Raw genomic sequence first — 14,947 nt, forward strand, 5'->3', positions numbered from 1 at the left:
AATATATATGTGTATGTGTGTGTGTGTTTATGTGTGTGTGTGTGTGTGTGTGTGTGTGTGTGATAGGACCACTAATTTAATGGGGGAAAACACCACTGAATCAGCATATGAATATATATCCATAGTGATAAAGAACTTTTTTAAAATTTTATTTATTTGACAAAGAGAGAGAGAGAGAGCGAGCGCATAAACAGGCAGAACAGTAGGTGTGGGGAGAGAAAAGCAGACTCCCTGATGAGCAAAGAGCCCAATGCAGGACTCAATCCCAGGACCCTGGCATCATGACCCGAGCGGAAAGCAGACACTTACCCGACTGAGCTCCCCAGGCACCCCATGGATAAAGGATGTTAAGAACAGCAGCGGGCGCCTGACCCACGGGCCTTCTGGTTCCCCCACCGCCATCGACAAAGCCTTCAGAAGATTTGGTCTGCACAGACTCTCATGAAACACCGTGGGACAACCATCCCCTCTTCTCATCACCCCCCCATTCAGCTGAACAGCTCAAGATGGGAGAGCAGGGATCTAAGCCGGTGCATCTTGAAAGCAGGTGATATACATGTGATAAATTGTTCTGTTGTACAAATTGGGGACAGCTGGTTCTTTAAAGATTATTTTCTGATGATACACAGTATCTTCACGTCAGTTTATACCCATCTATCCTTAACTTACCCAATCTCTGTATCTAAACAGGAGTTTAAATTTAGAAGAACTAGAAAAAAATATTTTTAAGCCTCACACAGAATAATGGCCCCTCCTCAAAATTGCTGCCAAGGGATGAAGTTGGATTTTAAGGAGAGAATTATTCAACTCATTTCGAAAGCTACAGAAGTATCTCAAAGTCAAATTTAATAAACAGAAATTTTACAACTTTTACTTCCCTTGAAAATAACTCACTTTTCCAAGCTGATTTCAGTAACACCCCAATGGTCTAACACTTGTAATATATGCTGGGATAGTAAACTGAGTTGATAAAGACTCATTCTGAATGAGTCCTTTCTGAAATATACAGTATTTATTTATCCAGGTATGCCTTTATGCTTTTCTGATATATTTAAATGATGGAACTTTTGAACCAATTTATCCCTTATCCCCAGTGGACTGTCCGGAGTCAGATCCAGATAAAGGACACACAAGGCCAGGCTGCGTCTGACAGGTGCAGAGGAGGGAGGGGTGTGAGGGAGCCCCTCTACCCCCACCACCGCCCCAGGAACTCCTGCACAGAAACTCACATCCAAGGGAAGACAGGAGGACCTGTAACCCAAAAAGCAGGGCTTTACAAGTATCTCCAAAAGTAGAATCTTTGCTAGGGAAAGGCATGAATTGACAACAGCAAACAAATAAGAAATCTGCTAACCCCCAAGCATGAGCACTCCGGCACCCTCTTCTTCCTCCCCACCGGATGGACAGAAGCCTGAGAAGCTGACTGGGAATCCCTTTTCATGCAAGGAATCACCAAGGGACCCTAAAATGAATTTTTTGTAAATCTTTCAGCAACAGATCTGAATCATATCCTAAAAGATTCCCATGTCCCTCCCTTTAAACTGGTTTTCATAAAGGGAGAGTCTGTAACCTCTTCCTTCAAGCAGAGTGTGCATGTGCCTCCTTCATCCCCCACTTTGCTCCGTGACCCTCCTTTGATCTTACGTTGCCTCCTCAGGAAGGGCTATGATCTCACTGCTATGCCTCTTTCACTCATCGGAATGTTAATGACGGGATTCTGGGCGGCACTGACAGCTCAGGGTGCGCGTTGGGTGATGCGCTGAGCCGAGGCTCACACGCCCTCCACCAAGCCTCGCTGGTGACGATGGACACCAAAGCCATCAGAGAAAATGCAGCACAGCTGCTAAGAGACTCGATCTTAACCATTCTCATGACACAATCTGTCATTATGTGGAGCGACGAATGTGAACAAAACTTCCAGTAGAAATCATTTTGCAATAAATACGTATTTCAAATCATTACGCTGTGCACTTAAAACTAATGCAAGGTTACAGGCTGGTTAGATCTCAAACAGTAAAATACAAAGAAAATAAAATAGGACAAAACCCAATACAAACACAGTGCAGACTGCTCCCTCCACCAGCCTCCATGACCCGCAGCCCGGCAGGTGCCGCTCTCCCCTCCGTGAGGAGCACAGGCAGAACCTGCCCCACACCAGACACAGTGTGGCAGGTGCAGGGATGGGGACATGCTCAGAGAATTCCTCCCATCTGTGACTTTTGCAATGACCAGAGCAAAGGTTTTATTCATTTGTTTGTCAGAGACAGAGAGAGAGAGAGACAGACAGACAGAGAACACAAGCAGGGGGAGTGGGAGAGGCAGAGAGAGAAACAGGTTCCCCTCTGAGCAAGGAGCATGATGCGGGACTCCATCCCAGGACCCTGGGATCATGACCTGAGCTGAAGGCAGACGCTTCACCAACTGAGCCACCCAGGTGCCCCGCAAAGCAGTTTTTGCCTCCAGATTTATCACTGCTGGTTGTATCTGGGTTCCTACAATCACATAATTTAATCAACACATTATGTAAACTGGCAATTCAACAAATGATGCTTTCATGAAAATCTCATGAAATACTGTGGACAAACTGGATAATGGCTATTATTTTTAAAAAGTAGTCTTAAGGGGTGCCAGGCTGGTTCAGCCAGTAGAGCACGTTACTCTTGATCTTGGGGTCCTAAGACCCCAAGCAGCTCTGCCTACACTCGAGAAGGGGACACATCAAACAGAGCACTGCTATGCCTACCTGTGCCTTTCAGAATGGAAACAACCCATCCGTGCATGTATCCTATTTGATCATTCCCTGCTTTACTTGACTTTTTAAAATAAGTGACCACACAGCTACATGCGAAAGAATGAAGCCACTTTCTGACACCATCCACAAAATTAAAATCAAAATGGAATGAAGAGCTAAACGTGAGGCCTGAACCCATAAAAATCTAGAAGAGAACACAGGCCATAAGCTCTTGCACATTGGCCTTTAAAAGATTTTTCTAGATATGCCTCCTCAGGCAAAGGAAACAAAAGTTAAAATCAATTATTGGAACTATAACAAAATAAAAAGCTTTTGCACAGCAAAGGAAAACCATCAACAAAATGAAAAGGCAATCTGTTATCTAGGAGAAGATATTTGCAAATGACCTATCTGATAAAGGGTTAATATCCAAGATCTAGAATGAACTTACACAACGTAACACCAAAAATCCAAACAATCTGATTAAAAATTGGGCAGGAGACACAAATACACATTTCTCCAAAGAAGATACACAGATGGCCGACAGAGACACGAAAAGTTGCTCAACATCACTGATTGTCAGGGAAATACAAATCGAAATCACAGAGAGATATCACCTCACGCCTGCCAGAGTGGCTGTTGCCAAAAACCACGAGAAATAACAAGCGTTGGCGAGGATGTGGAGAAGAAGGAGCCCTCGTGCACTGCTGGTGAGAATGCACACCGGCACGGCCTCTGTGAAAAACAGTATGGAGGGTCCTCAAAAGATTAAAAGCAGAGCTGCCCTATGACCCAGTAATCCCACTGCTGGGTATTCACCCCCAAAACACTAATTCAAAAAGATGGGATATCCCTAGGTTTATCATAGCATTGTTTATAATAGCCAAGATAGCCTAAGTATCCAATAGAGAAATGGATAAAGAAGGTGTGGGGTGTGTGTGTATATGTATGTAAATTATTATTATATATATATATATGTGTGTGTGTGTGTGTGTGTGTGTATATATATATATATATATATATATGGGTGTCTGGGTGGCTCAGTGGGTTAAAGCCTCTGCATTCAGCTCAGGTCATGATCCCAGGGTCCTGGGATCGAGCCCCACATCGGGCTCTCTGCTTGGTGGTGAGCCTGCTTCCTCCTCTCTTTCTGCCTGCTTGTGATCTCTGTCTGTCAGATAAATAAATAAAATCTTTAAAAAATATATATATATATATAAAACTGTATTGTTACAATACATAATATATATAATATACAAGATTATATTATATCATTATAGAGTAATTATATATACATATAAAATACTGTTATCAAATGAATAAGTCACAGGATGCAAGTCACAGTGTAGGACATACAGTCAATGGTATCATAATAATGCTGTATGGTGCACTAGATGGAGTCACTGAATTACAATGTTGTACACCTGAAACTAACATAACATTGTGTGTCAATTATACTCCAATAAAAAAATAAGTTAAATAGCTGACCAATTACTGGTCCTACTTGTGATAAGACAAATTTTACGGAGCTATGAAGTCTACTTAATGATAGTCATATTCAGATAAGAAATTACAGTACGCTCTTTAAATTTTAAGCGATTAAAAACATCTTAAGCAGTGAGTGGTAAAAGTCACCTGGTGGCAGGGGCCTGAGGTTGCACCTGCAAAAGGGCTCATATAAAAACTACCGAGGGAAGGACAGAGGGAGAAGTCATAAACACGCCAGGTACTCTGCTTCCTGTATTTTACACAGACTCTAGGAGCTCAAAGATCAAAATATCCCCAACAGGTTATTAGCTCAGACTATTCCAAGGGTGAAGGTCAAAGGCTAACATCTTCGTGCTACTCACAGGAAACCACTGGTGATAAAGGACTCCGCTCACTTATTTCAGGATGTTATGTACCTAGAATGCGCCAGCATAAACTACGCAAGTACCATCATTCCTGAATGACCCCTACACCAAGGGACATAAGCAAAGCTACCACTGGCTTAAAATGATTTCAATTCACTTAGATTTTATTTTTTTAATTTTTAAAAGATTTTTATTTATTCATTTGACAGAGAAAGGGAATAAGCAGGGAGAGAGGCAGGCAGAGAGAGAGGGGGAAGCAGGTTCCCCACTGAGCAGGGAGCCCAATGCAGGACTCGATCCCAGGAACCTGAGATCATGACCTGAGCTGAAAGCAGATAATTCACCGACGGAGTCACCAACATCCCTCACTTAGATTTTTATTTTTAACAATAGTTATCATGATTTAGATGTATCTAAACCAAGTTCCTTAAAGGTAGGAATCATATCTCTAAATAATACAGAATTCTCTACACTTTTCAAAGTATCCATGGCATGGTCATCACAAGAGTGTACTTTTCTGACTATGTCCCTGATGCCAAGCACACAGTAGGTACTCACCTACTATTCACCTACTACTATAAGCACACAGTAGGAACCCACCAATTACTATTGGATGGAACAGAAACAATGCGAAAGCTGAAATGCTAAAACTAAAATCTCAAATCTACAAGAATGTTGCGAGATTAGCACAATGAACACCTGCGAACCCTCCAGCTACACTCCAAGATTCACTTTCTCTGTGTCTACTTACGTGGTATACGCACGTGTGCATGCACACTTTTTTTTTTTTTCTGAATTGTTAGAAGGTAAGTTACTGAATAAATGATCTCTTCTGCAAGCACTCCTGAGAATAAGGGCATTCTCCTATGTAACTTGATGTCTTCACCACACCTAATATCAATTAGATCTTATCCAAATTCAGATTACCTTAACTATACCAAGAATGAGGTTTTACAGCTTTTTTTTTCAATCAAGGATACAATTCAGGTTCACAAATTTCATTATTCGATCTCTTTAAAGACTGTCTCCTGTATTTTTGTCTTTTGTTGTTCATAGCATTGGCTTTTTCTTTTTTCTTTTCTTTTTTTTTTTTTTTTAAGAGAGAGAGTCAAGGAGGAGCAGAGGGAGAGGAAGAGAGAATCCTAAGCAGACTCCACACCCAGTGCAGGGCTTCATAAACCCTGGGATCATGACCTGAGCCAAAATCAAGAGTCAGAGGCTTAACCCACTGAGCCACACAGGCACCCTTCATTGTGCTTTTTTTCTTTTCCCTAATAGCTAATGATGTTGAGCATCTTTTCAGGTACCTGTTGGCCATCAGGATATCCTTTTATGGAGAAATGCCTGCAGAAATTCTTCGGCCGGGGCGCCTGGGTGGCTCAGTGGGTTAAGCCTCTGCCTTCAGCTCAGGTCATGATCCCAGTGGTCCTGGGATCGAGCCCCACATCAGGCTCTCTGCTCAGCAGGGAGCCTGCTTCACCCTCTCTCTCTGCCTACTTGTGATCTCTCTCTCTGTTAAATCAATAAAATTAAAAAAAAGAAATTCTTCGGCCTTTTTTCAGTGGGGTTCTTTGTCCTGTTATAGTTGAGTTGTTAAGAGTTCTTCATATATTCTGGACCCAAGTCTTTATCAAATATATGGTTTGCAAAGATTTTCCCTTATTTGGGTTGCCCTTTTACTTTCTTTTTTAAGAATTTATTTATTTATTTGACAGACAGAGATCACAAGTAGGCAGAGAGGCAGGCAGAGAGAAAGGGGGAAGCAGGCTCCCCGCTGAGCAGAGAGCCCAATGCAGAACTCGATCCCAGGACCCTGGGATCATGACCCGAGTGGAAGGCACCACTGAGCCACCCAGGTGCCCCAACCCTTTTATTTTCTTGATGGTGTTCTTTAAAGAACAAGAGTTTTCCATTTTTATGAAATCCAAATTATCTATTTTCTTTTGTCATTTGTGCTTTTGGTGTCATTTCTAAAAAGGCTTTTGCCCAACCTAAAACCACGCAGAATTACTCCTCTGTTTTTTCTAAGACTTTTACAGTTTTACCTCTTACACGTTGTTATATGATTCATTTAGAATTAATGTATATGTGTGGTAAAAGGAAGGGATCCTCTTCATCCTTTTCCATGTCAGCACCCAGCACCGTTAGCTGGAAAGACTATTCTGTTCTTGTTGAAGGCACTTGGCACCCTTGTTGAAAATCAAGTGAACATACATGAAAGGGTTTATTTCTGGACTCTCAATCCTGTCCCATTGTTCTAACTCTATCCTTACGTCTGCATCACACTCTCTTGATGACTGTAGCTTTGAAGAACTGCCAGACCATTCTTTCAAAACGGCTGCAACACATTATGTTCTGCTAAAATATGATGGTTCTGGTGTCTCCACATCCCTGTTATATACAAAGAATGTATGAGAGAGAGAACTCATACTCCTCGCAACCCCCTTTTCCCAGTTAATGATGACTCTCTGCCCAAAATTCTGTGCAGTTTTCTCTTTTGTGCTCTCCTGAAATCCCTACAAAGTCACTTCAGAATTATAACACCAACACCAGTATCAACTAGAATTGAACTACGTAGAGCTCAAACGGTCTTTGCGATTTCTTTTGTTCTTAAAATCTGTTCCTAAAGATCGACAGTCAGAACACTCTGTTCAAAATTATCAGAAAAAAAAGTCTTTATTCTGGGTAGTTGTGTTACCAACTTTACACAGTTAGGTTCACGTGCTTCTGTTTGCAATCAACTTTATGATTTCCCTGTGATTTGTGACATTAGTTTGTTTTCTGCTTGTGTCAAACATGCTGTGGTTCAAAAGCAAGGCCACATAACAAGGCACACTCAGGAAATCTCACTCCTATTTCTGTGTTGGTCTCCTACTTCTGTGTCATCCCCACACACCTCCACCCTTCCTGGTCTTTATTTTTTTGTAAAAGAAAGCAAATGTAGGTGTATTCCCACTTCCCTTTCTTTCCTGCATCAAAGGTAGCACTCCATGACGGAGTCCATATGTGTTTTGTCCTTTGACGACGGGCACTGGGAGTCACTGCATGTCAGCTCGTAATAATTCTTCCCTTTCATGTGTTTGGAGGATGTAAATAATTTTAGTAGACGATGCAACACTGTCAATAATGTTTTTTCTACCAAAAACATAGCATATGACTTTTGGTGATTAAACTGTAGTCCTTCCATCACAAAATTAACTATTATTTGTGTTAAATTGGGAACTAAATGGGAACTTGTAAATAAGGCAAAATATGCTACTAAATTATAATAAAAGGAAACACAAACAAAAAATATCTATACATCTAATCTGGCTTGAACTAAGCCTTGAACTAGGCCAAATCAAAACAAACTCATGGTCCAAGCTTCAGACAAGACCCTCATGATACCCATGTGTGGTCTTGGGACTCCTGTCATTCCCTGGTCCCTCCTGCCCCATCTTCTTTGAGGTCATCAAAGTCGGGGTGACTTTTCTTTTTTTTTTTTAAGATTTTTTTTTTTTTTTTTTTTTTTTTTGCCAGAGAGAGAGAGAGAGAGAGTACACACAAGCAGGCAGAGAGGCAGGCAGAGGCAGCGAGAGAAGCAGGCTCCCTGCCGAGCAAGGAACCCGATGCGGGACTCGATCCCAGGGTCCCGGGATCATGACCTGAGCCGAAGGCAGCAGCTTAACCAACTGAGCCACCCAGGCATTCCTCGGGGTGACTTTTTTCCACCACTCTTCCAGATGCGATTCTGCAACTGTTGACTACCTAGAATTCTCTAGGAAGTTCTCATGAGTCTGCCAGCCGGCGTGGTGTGATCTCCATGAGCCCTGCACCTGCTATGAACCAGGGCCTGGCTATGGGGCCATGCAAGGGGACAACACAGCTCCTGGGAGGCTGTATCCTGTGTTTTATGCCTCCTGCTGGTCCTCCTCTCTCAGTTACCGTGGCTGGTCCCAGAGTTTCTCTCTCCTTGGGCAATATTTAAAAGCTCTAAGTGTATTTAAAAGGTCACTTTCTATAATTTACTTCAATCTTCATCCCTCTTCCTACTTTGCGCTTCTTAAAAAGTAATTTGGGAATTGTTCAAGCTGTTGGCCAAACGTAGTTCTTACAACGGCTCATAAGAAAGCACAGCACGGCCTCCCCGTGAACCCGAATTAATCTGAATGTTGTATTCCATTTCTGATCCCGCTGTTGACAGGAGGCTGACTTCTGGGACTAAAAATAAGGGTTATTTTTCATTTTTTGTGTTTTTTTTTGGGGGGGGGCGCAAAGGGAGAGGGAGCAAGGGAGAATCTCAAGCAGGCTCCACGCCCAGCACGGAGCCCAGTGTGGGGCTCGATCTTATGACCCTGAGATCATGACCTCAGCGGAAATCAAGAGTTGGACATGTACCCAACTGAGCCACCCAGGTGCCTCTAAAAATAAGTGTTTAAAATGCACCAGGTAATTAAAAGAGGGATACTCCTAGCCACCTTGTACCTTGCTCTTGTCCTTGGGAGGACTGACTGTGGAACACCTGTATGGTCACCTGAGATTCTGCTGAGCACAGGGTCAGTGTTCTACTGATTCACGTGGACTTTCACACCTCATTCTCTGGGAGAAAGAGTCAAACACCCATACTGTGCATTTCCTATATCTTCTCTTGCTTATCTTTATAAATATATAACCATACTAGAGAAATAAAAACAACTAGCATCATTCAGGGCCTCTTTTATCTGTGGGGGAACTAGCTGTCTTTCATCCTCACGGCTGTGTTGAGTCCCAAGGAGGTGTTCGCTTTTCAGAGGCTGGACTCGCATGGCCATAAATTCAGCCAGGCAAGGGCTCACCCACGGAAGAGAACAATCAAGAAGACTGAGCATGGTGTAGGAAAGTCTTGTGGCCGGCCTAGGGAAAATCGCCCTGCTGAGAGCTGCTTCCTCCTGGCAGGGACAAAAGGTCCCCAGGTCCCAGGGTGGGGAGGACAGGGGACACACAGTGAAACCCAGCCTGCTGGGAGCCAGGCACTCGGTACATGTCATCTCATGAAATTCTCAGAATCACCCACAGAGGTGGGCGGAATTATACCTTCAGCAACCGGGGAACAAGTCCAGCGCCGCAGGCTACCTCACTCAGCCAAGGTCACCAGCCCTGGTTCCTGCCCAGTCCCCGCTCTGCCCCTGAGCTCCCATGCAGTGTGGGAAGCCCCCCTTAAGGAGACACAGCCATATGGAGATAACCAGTGGCCTGGCCCCAGGGCTGGCAGGTGGCCATCTCTCCACCAAAGGTCTGGTGGCTATTTTTACTCCTTGATCTGACACGCCCGGGGTTAAAAGCAGTGCTGACAAGTGCTCTGGAAAGCTGTGCGGCTCAGCCCAGACCTGGGCTGTCCGGTGGCACCGTGGTGGTGGCAGCTGTCCATGCAGGCAGTCCCAAGACCGGGGGCGAGAGCGTTCCCAGGTGGCGCCCGCAAACTCCACCCATGCTCATTGACGCCCACTTAGTATCACCCTGGGTACTTCACACGGAGAATGAATCAGCATTCTCGATCTCTGTACTGGAGCGAGCTGGGGCTGGCGCACAGGTCAGGCTCCCACGGAATCGGGTCCATGAGCAACAGCATGGTTCGGGATCAGTACTCAATGGCAACCCTGCCGGTCAGACCCTCCATGTGCCTTCTTTACACGTGCAAGCTGTTTTGACTGTCTTCCTTGCCCCCCGTGATCCCGTGAGGGCCAGCACCATCGTCCCCAGGTACTCGTGAGGAATGAAAGCTCACAGAACCTATGCGACTTGACAAAGGTCGCAATGACAGGTGTTCTCATGAGAAGTTTTATTACTTCGCTGCATTGTTGAAACTCAAAGATATTTCCTGTCCAACCTCCTGTTTCCCTAAGTTGTTGTTCATGGTGAAGAAGTCTTGATTCTCATAGACACGGGATCTTTACAGACAAAAACCAAAGCATGGTTAGCATGTCCTCTACTGGTGTTACTCATTCACTCGTTATAGTGTATTTAATACAGACAAGATTTTAAGAAGGAATGAAGAACAGAACCACAATAAGGGTGAGCTGGGCAGGACCTTCAGCCCCTACAAACACAACCCAAGGCTCCAAGCTCCACAGTGGTCACAGTAAAGACAAGAAGCACAGCCAGGTACCAAGTTCCCATGGCCAGAGATAAAAGAAGTCAATGCACCAAAGGACGGCTTTTCTGCAGGCCTTGCTGGTGAGGATACCATGTTAAATAATGAGTTATGTCCCAAATGGCTTGCGGAAACACACAAAAACTACAATAACAGTTTCCCAACAGCAGCTTATGCCCGCGATAAAACCAACAGTATGATACCAAGTAAGGCTCAGTCCCAGCCAGAGTCCAAACAGCACAGTCCAATATGCAACTATCTTCTGGGTGGGCTTGGCTGAGGATTAAACATGGCATATCCATTTTTAAAAATTTTATTTTAATTGATTTATTTTTTAGGGGGGAAGGGTCGAGGGAGAGGGAGAGAGAGAAACCCAAGCAGGCCCCCTGCCCACCATAGAACTTGATGTAGGGCTCGATCTCACGATCCCGAGATCATGACCTGAGCTGAAACCAAAAGTAGGACGCTTCACCGACTGAGCCACCTAGGTGCCCTAAAACATGGCATATTTAAAGGAAGCAGAGGGATAAGACACAGCAGGTGCACACACAGAACTGTGTAAAGCACTTCCAATGTTTTATAAAATAGGGAAGTAATTCGGTATATACAGAATATGTTCAAGCAATATACAAAGGTTTGTTCTTTATAAGCAAGGAGAACTTATAAACTTAATATTTCAGTTGAGTATGCTCTTGTTGGAGAACATGTCAATTTATTCTGGGATTCCTATAGATAGGTCAATAAAATGTACACATATCTATAAAATGTATAGGTAAAGCATTTAGTTAAAATCATTTTCTAAAATGATTGTTAATATTTGCCATCAATCATACAAAATATGAAAGCATAGAAACTAGAGACATTTTAATGTCTAGCAAAGTAACTTGATCTAAAGGAAAATACATACATGAAGAGAAGTACCAAAAATTCACTCAGATTTTATTAAATCTTTCCCCTCTCCCTTCCTATAAGAAAAGATCTTCAATTAGGTATTGATAATCAATGAGGGCTGTTTTGCTTAATGAATTAAACTTTAAAGCGATGCTTTCAGGACATTATGCATTCCTCATAACAAAGGAAATGCATTATTTATTTACATGTAATATAATGTACTTGTTTGCTAATTTTGAAGTTACTTTTCCTGGAAATAAAATAGCTCTTTTTGAAATGTATGTTTTTATAACTAGAAATAATACTTGTCAGTGCTCTTAATGAAGGCAGTTTCAGTTTACTATTCTAAGTAAATTAAGAGAGCACGTTATATTTAAAAGAGTATTATTCTCGAGCAGTTAAAAGTATAGAGTATTTTTAAACATCTAAAGCGAATTACAAAATGGCTCTTGTACACCAGATTATAGAACCGTATAATACCTGAAGTTTGCATTAAAAATTTAAAGGGAGGAAGAGTGTATGCTTTTTATTCACTCACTTATTCAAAAGGCATTTACTGTTTATCATGTGTGGGTCAGTCTTTGGGATGGAGGCTGGATATCCCCACATCAGGTTGCTTCCCAAGTCCACCGCTGGTGGGAAAGAGACAACACCTTCCAGGCGACAGGTTGGTGATGTGACAAAGACTCACATCATACCCCGGGAGCTCAAGATAAGAATATCAGTTCATTCAGCCTCAGGAAAGGGTGCTGGGCAGGGAATGCCCAAGAGCCTGCGCTCCGTGTTAAGAGTGGGACGGGATACTCGGCTGGATGCTGAGAGTGTGCGGTGGGACAGCGTGGGAACCAGGTATAGAAGCCTGAACGTCATCCCCCTCATGACAGGAAACCCATGGAAGGCTCCAAGCTGGGCCATAACAAGGTGGTGTTTGCGGTTAGCCATGACTTCCGTGAAGGTGTGAGGAGAGCAGGTTTAGACCACATCCTGCCTTGGCTGAGAAGTTTCTGAGGGCATCCTGTAAACTTTAGAAAAGATTGATACCCACTTCCAAGGGCCGGCTCTCCCACCTCCCCTCCTGCCACTCTCTCTAAGCTTGGCAACTCCAACCACAGCCACGGCCTCCCTACTCCACATGTGTGTCATGCTTGGCCCCACCCCAGGACATTTGTACATGCCGCCCCACAACCTGGCATTGCCCACTCCTCTCCTCATTGAGATCTGTGTATAATGAAATCTTCTCCAAGAAGCTTCCCTGACAGTCCACCCAAAACACCAGCCCTTTATGCTCTCTATAACTGTCCTGAAATGACATGTTTTCAATAGGTACTATCTATCTCTGGGACACAGTATGTATAATCCTGGGTATAAAACACCGGTGAGCAGTATGTCCACAATGAGTACCTATTAAATGGATGCATGAATAAGTCCTGGTTCAAGGAGGCCAGAGATGAGGTTCCAGGAAGAGACGGTCATCAGAGTCGTGGCGGAGGACAGTGCCAGTGAAATTAGGGCTGAGGGAACATAGGGAGTAGGGGACGTGGGAAGGAGCTCCTGGACGTGAGGAGTGTGTCTAGAGCAATGGAGCAAAGGCACAGTCACAAAGGGCTGGGCTGGGCCCATGGCCTAGACCAGGAGAAGGCCGGGCAGGCCATCCAGTCCTGGACTTGCGCACCAGCAGGGCAGGGGGACCACATTCTCTCCCTACTCACCATCATACACAAGTTGGAAAACAAAGAACCAAAATAATTTAAGTGATAAAAGCACATTCAGATGTTACTCGTGTGAACACTTTAACACGAGACTGGGAAGCCATGCGGCCAAGCGCCAAGTCCAGGCACACAAGATGAACGGAGAAGCCGTCCCTCCCTCCGGGAAGGGGACAAGGAGAGTGCTCCTGCCCTGGGCTTCGGGGAGAGGTACAGGCGGCGCTCTCATGGCACCAGACAGCAAATGAATTGGCTTTATAAGCAGGCAAATTAAAAGTCAGATGGGCACATTTCAAGAATCATTTTTGGTCACAGCATGAAGGAGGGGAAGAGACAGGCCAGAACCTCAGAACTGCATCCCCAGGAGACAGGGACAGCGCTGACAAGGGCCCGCACTGGACCGAGGCTGCATGGGGAGGACGGAGACCATGAGATGTGTCCAGAGGCTGTGGAGGGTGGATCCCTGGGGGGTTCTGGAAGCTCAGTTGGCTCTGCCTCCTTCCCTGCAGAGCACCCCCCCGCCAGGGCCCTCCAACCCATGGCTACGATCCAGGTGGATGCTGTCCCAGGTCATGAAGTCAGTTTACCATCCAGGCTACGAAAGATACGGGGCAGAGTGGATCTCCAAGGTGCTCCCAAAATCTCGGCCTGAATTCCTGTCTGCCGTAGATCTGCACAGACAGTGGAGCCCCGGCCCCACGGGACCCACCCAGCTGGTCGCCCTACCTGGGATCTCAAACCAGTCGTGGAGCCAAGACTCACGCGTCCACCCATTACTCGGGGGCGTAGGGATTAAGGAGGGCTGAGCTGTGGGTCCACGCCTGGAGCTTCCCACTGAAACGCTAGTCCTTTTGCGGGTGAAGGGAGCCCCGGGGGTGGCTGCCAGCTCAAGGGGGGGGCCGGGCTCCAGCCTGCCTGCAGCTCCCGGGCTTCCACACTCCGGCAGAGACAGAACCAGCCAGACCAGTTTGGTAGGACGGGACTGCTGAAGGAGACACAATCCTAATGCCATCCAGGCAACTGCCAGGCGTTTTGTAATGTTCCCTACACAAAGCCGTTTGACCCAAGGAGCCCTGTCCCCACTGCAAACAAGGGGAGGCGACAACCAGCACTTGCGGAACGCTGACGCCGAGAAGTGTGGAGGTGGGCGCCGGACACCGTGTCCCCCTCGTGCTCGAGGCCGCGCACGAGGGACGTGCCAGCATCCCCATCCTTTAGATTAAGTAACTGTCGCGAGGCAACGTTCCCAGTAAAGAGTGTGGCCAGAACTGCTGTCCGGGTCCATGCAAGCCTGCCTGCCCGCCACGACACGCGACCCGGGTCTGGACTAGAGTTTCCCCAGATTCTCCAAACCGCAGGATCCAAGCACAGGGACGGAGAGGTCCGAGGCGCGGGGCAGCTCTGCGGGGACCTGCCGGTCACTGTGTAGGCTGTGTAAGGACTGTCTGATCCAGCCCTCCAGGGGCGTCCCACGCAGCTGCACAAAGAGATGAGGCCGCTGTGCGCAAAGGCAGCTGCTTTACGTAGCTGCTATAGTAATAATAATAATAATAATAACGGCCCGTCCCCAAAGGTTGAAGCAAAATGAACCAAATGCTTTCAACTGTACATCAAGTTGGTAACATCCAAAAGAGGAGAAAGAAGAGATTTCAGGACC

At 45.3% G+C, this 14,947-nt stretch overlaps 1 protein-coding gene across 6 annotated transcripts in view; it reads right to left on the bottom strand.

Moving 5' to 3' along the window:
• COBL (cordon-bleu WH2 repeat protein) overlaps nt 1-14,947 on the bottom strand; it is a 262,604-nt gene that overhangs the window by 203,235 nt on the left and 44,422 nt on the right. The gene's annotated exons all lie outside the window — the stretch shown is intronic.

Source organism: Martes martes, assembly GCF_963455335.1.
Source record: "Martes martes genome assembly, chromosome: 11".
Lineage (NCBI taxonomy): Eukaryota > Metazoa > Chordata > Mammalia > Carnivora > Mustelidae > Martes > Martes martes.